At 36.0% G+C, this 5,097-nt stretch overlaps 1 long non-coding RNA gene across 1 annotated transcript; it reads left to right on the top strand.

Moving 5' to 3' along the window:
- The first annotated feature begins 3,441 nt into the window (after nucleotides 1–3,441).
- LOC103481294 (uncharacterized) lies at nucleotides 3,442–4,147 on the top strand. The gene is made up of 2 exons (XR_536259.2): nucleotides 3,442–3,599; nucleotides 3,947–4,147. It is a non-coding gene; the product is annotated as an uncharacterized LOC103481294 (long non-coding RNA).
- The last annotated feature ends 950 nt before the right edge of the window (nucleotides 4,148–5,097 follow it).

The raw sequence follows: 5,097 nt of genomic DNA, 5'->3' as shown, positions 1-5,097 counted from the left end.
CTGAGTGAAAGTTTACTACTGCATAAAATTCTGTCTCAGCCCATTAGAATGGTTTAACGTTTTGTGTTGTTCTTGTAAATTTCACCTAACTGCTTGGAATTTCAACCATTTACAATTACAATTGTAACAGGAAACCATTGCATAATATATATATATATATGTTTCAGTTTACTCAGCTTCTAATCTGACTGTTAAATCTAAATATTTTATATCAATATGTGTCAAAACAGAACAATTTTGCCAAGATGTTTGCCTGTATAATGATTTTTGTTAATTTAAAGCATCCATACTGACATAAAAGCTATTTTCAAGCCCTATGGGGCTTCAGAACAAACAGAAAATAAAAAATAGTAGCTGTTGCAGTCACATTTATGGCTTCATTGGGTATCAAAAGATAGTACAACAGTTTGAAGAGTTGTGACATCCAGGAAACAAAATGATTTGGTGACAGTCTGATTAAATAAGTCATTTTGACCTGAACGGTTATTAATTACGCTGTAGCAGACAGTGAATAAATCAGATAATTAGATTAAATCATTAATTTACTACAGCATTAACACATGATGGTGACATTTTTAAATAATTTTTTTAATTTGATATGCTATTTGTTTATTCGAGTCTGGACTGGTAAATAGATCGATGCGCCCAGCCCGTTATCAAATCCAAGAATGACGTTGCATGTTGTGTAAAGAAATCCAAGTGAGGCATTTTTTTTAAAAAGTGTTTAGCACCCTCTGTGTGTAGTAGTGTCGGAAAATGTGAGGCATGATGCGTAAAACATGGCAAAGTTTCCTTAAAAATCGACTAGTTTGCTGCTCTTTTGTGTAATTTATCAAAACTTTCACCCAAAACTGGAAGACAGTTTCTGGGGTTGTTTTGTCTTAAATCACATTTTCTACAGCGTTCATCGTCCTGTAGCAATTTCAACAAAAACCCCTGTTGAAAAGTTGAAATTAAACTGGAGAGGTGGAGGAAAAAAAAACCTGCAGCGAGCATCGAGAGATTGATGAAAATCCTGAGATTTCTACCAAAAATACATCTAATGAGCTTCTGGCTGACCTGAAGCAGCACTTAGAAATGTGTGCTCTGTATGCTGAACCAAATGCAGTTCCATGCATGAAGCTCAGGGGACCCAACTACTGAAAAGAAAGGCAAAAGATGTTTGCTTTGTTTTTTTAACTCTTTGTGGGCAAAGTTTTATGGCTAAAAATATTAAGTAAGAACTTTGAATAAGTAACTGTATTCAGCAATTAATGGTAAATAACCATCAATAATGAAGAGCCCAGGTCTTCAGGGCTGTTACTGCAGTGTGGATTGATGCTGAAGTTGGATTTTTTTGCATTAATTTTGTTTAATACAATTTTTTTTTTAGATGTTCAGGTTTACATATGCAAACTATTTTCTGTGAAGGGGACTGCAAGAAAAGGTGTGTGCATGAGGCAAGTCAGCTGTCGGTTTTATATTTATATTGAGGTCCTTGTTGGTCCTATATTGCATCATGACTGTCAGCTGCTACAACTGACCATGCATGCACCACTAGGGGTCAACTCTATGTCATTGAAAGCAGGCATACGAGTCACACAAGACAAGGTGCCAGCAGAGCCGTCACTCATATCTTTACCTCGCTTGGAGAAGCCTGAAGCTTTCACTCAAGGTAGCTTGTTTGTTGACTGGATGCTGCAGACGCCACAATGTTGAATCATTCATTACAGAGATTTTATTTTTCTTTTATGGTCGTTTCTTTCAATGCCATCTTGTATCATGTCACCAAAACTAAAAGTATTGGTCAGAGGTTTATATGCACTCAGTTTTGGTCTATTAGGTACATTTGTTTAGACTTTACTAAACACCCACATACAATCTGAGTGATTTTAAACAAGAATTGGATGAACAAGTTTAAAAATGATTTATTTATTTTTTTAGGATTTTTCCATGCTGCAATTGTTAAATGTCTCTTAAAAAGTTACAGATGATCAAACTCTCTTTGTTCAACCATCGATGTATTTCTGGATGTAAATTAAACATTCTTCTTATGAGAAATTGCTGTCAATAGAGTTGAGGTAAAGGCTATTCCAGACAATTCATTTTGTCCTGGTTTATTCTAAACCCATTTCTAAGGAATGCTGGGAATCATTGTTTTGAAGGAACACCCATTTCTGCTCAAGTAGCAAAAGTCTAGTTTATTTGAGGTGAAGTAGAATATGTCTGAAGGTAATCTTACATCTTCAGTACCGTAGCCACTTGTTACAATTCACCAGTAATACCAGAAACAAACATCTCACAATATGATGTTATCATCACTTTACAGTTGTTGCAGCTTTAACTCAACTTCATTTCTCTTTTATGATGAAATATCTCAGTTTTTTTCTCTCTAGCTCTAACCGACTATGCATATTTTTTTCTGGACGACAGAAAATTTAGCTCCCATTTAGGCAGCTTATAATTTTATCCATACTTAACATTTTTAGAGTAATTGCTTATTTTTGGTTGGCACGCCGAGAGGTCCATGTTGATTTTGAAATTGCTTCTCACTGTGGACAGCAACATTTGTGTTTCAACAAATTCTACTTCATGCCTCCTGATAAATGTCTGTTTTTTAGGGTGACAGTAGAAACCTGGACATTTGTCTACTCCAACATAATCAAAAACTCCCATTAACACCGATTTTGGAAAGGAGAAAGCAAGCTAACATTAAGCTACATTAAGCTAACAAACTAGCCCAAATTCACAGAAAAACCCTCATGCATGAGTATTTAATTGGGTTTAAGCCTGTTTAAAAGCAGGCTCCATGCTAGATGAATAAGGTTTGCCATTATAAGAAGTCAAAATAAAAGACGGATGTACATAGATGGCATAAGACCCAATGAAAAAGTGCTTGACTACACACATTTGATTCACCTTCAGAGGAGGGTCAGAACCATCCAGACAGCAACCATCTGTCAGTTCATTGTATTAGCTCACTGTATGTGAGTACATCCCCTGTGTAACAAGATTTCATAAGGGCAGGTGCAAAGGTGAAGCCACAAGAGCGTATCCAGATCACTTGTTTAAACTTTAAATGTGGGTTACTCAGGGGATTTTTAAGAGAAACAATTGTTACTTGGAGATGTGAAAATTAACAGTTTCATCCTGTCGCATGTGTAGCTTAACACATCACACAGTATTTTTTTAAACATTCCATCTGTGTTTTTAAATGTACTGATAAATCTATTTTTTATGAGTAATGAAATTTTGCTTTGTGGACGTGAAAGTAATTCTGAAAAAACAAAATCCTGTTTAATTCTAAACTAACAGCATTTTTTATATATTCCACTGACGTTAAAGAATAAACAGCTTTTCAGCCAACAACCGTTTTTTAAATAATTTAACAGCTGTTCTCATTCAGATGTAAATCGGGATTTCCTTGGAACCTCCAAATGAATGCATTGCATCAAAACAAAGTGTATCGCATCCATTTGAATCAAAACTGAATTAGGTCGAATCGCAGTTGAGTGTTTGAATGAAACATTCCTGTTTACCCAGAAAGCATCTTGGGATTAATCTCCATGCCCAGGCTTAATTCTTCCCATCCATCCCGAGTCTCTGTGTCAAGTGAATTGGTAAGTATATTTTTAATGCCACCAAAGTGTTAAATCTCATTCTGCCGCGCTTCCCTGAAGAACAACTGCAGATCCTTCTTAATTTAGGAACTTAGCATGTTGATTCAGAGTATGTTAATCACAACTGTGAGCATAAAAAGGATGACAATTGCACTTAGAGAATGTGCACAGGCAGTAAATACCAATCAAAGGTGACTTTGGGTTACAAACACAGCTCAGGAAATTCGGATGATGTCATATATTGGACCTAATTTCTGAAAATAATAATCCAGAGCAATTTACTGGTTAGGCTTTAATAGGGTTAACCAACATAGGAGTGAAGACTGTGGCCTTTTGATTTTATACAGAACAATTGGGCGCTGTGGGAGCAAACGAGTATTTCTAACGTCCCCTGGACCCCTGAAGTGGACTCTGAATGCCGTATTGATTTTGGAAGAACTATAGTCCAAGAATTTCAACCCCTTCAACTGTTTTCTACACATTTATACATATACTTGAGATATTGTTTGCTGTACAATATCTCAAATGAGGAATAAATGAATAGAATTAATTTTACAAGGATTTTTTTTTTTTTTATTTGTAGAAAAAGCGTTTAGAGTACTCCAGCATTTTCTAGCTGTGTGAGCAAACTGCGTTTTATTATCTTCGCCTCAAAACTATTTATCATTCAGCTTCTGCTCTCCGTCTCTGCCAGGCTACACTAATGCAAGATACATCTGTAAACTCCTTCAAGGTTGGTACATATAAATGCGCCAACATTCTTACCATTGCTCCCCCCCTGCACTTCACATGGTCACTGGTTAATATTACAATAAGACAGGGCCAGGCCAGAATCTATCAGCAGCTAACCTAATGCTGTCCTGTCATGTGGGTCAGGCTCCAGGCTTAAATAATTCTCTTATGCATGTATGTTTAGTCCATCTGAAATGATGTGAATAATAACAGCTCATCATTAGGAGTTTTCCTGGAATTCTTCATGAACAGGAAGTCTGTAAGAACATCAGAGTAATTCAAAATCTACAAGGAGTTTCATTTGATAACTAACCAGCCAAACTTTACATTATTTATCCCTTCAGAGGGTAAGTCTATGTTTAATAACCTATTATAACTTGCAGTGTCTGAATACCGGATGTCTTGTTTTTCCGCTGAGTGTAGAAAGTCTTTCACCCGCCCTCTGTTAAAAACACTCCGACTAGAGCTACCCATTTATGCTCTCTCTTTGCTTTTATGTATCTGGGTACACCAAGTGTTATTTTATTTAAGTCTGATGACACGGTTTGCCTCTGAAAATAAGGAAACATGCATACAGAAACATGACAGACATTCCAACTCTTACCATCTCCGTTTGACGTTTATGCCACAAAACAGTTCTTAATGTTACAATTTAAGTCATTTGATGCAGGGCTCCATTCCTTTTGTTTTCCACAGTTGGAGTAAATAGTCACAAGGATGCAATGAATCATTTATTTTCATCTAGTTTGCGCTCATATTTTTAAAA

Source organism: Poecilia reticulata, chromosome 19 (assembly GCF_904066995.2).
Source record: "Poecilia reticulata chromosome 19, P_reticulata-male-v2, whole genome shotgun sequence".
NCBI lineage: Eukaryota > Metazoa > Chordata > Actinopteri > Cyprinodontiformes > Poeciliidae > Poecilia > Poecilia reticulata.
The sequence above is the reverse complement of the archived record's forward strand: the minus strand, read 5'-3'. Positions and strand labels throughout refer to the sequence as shown.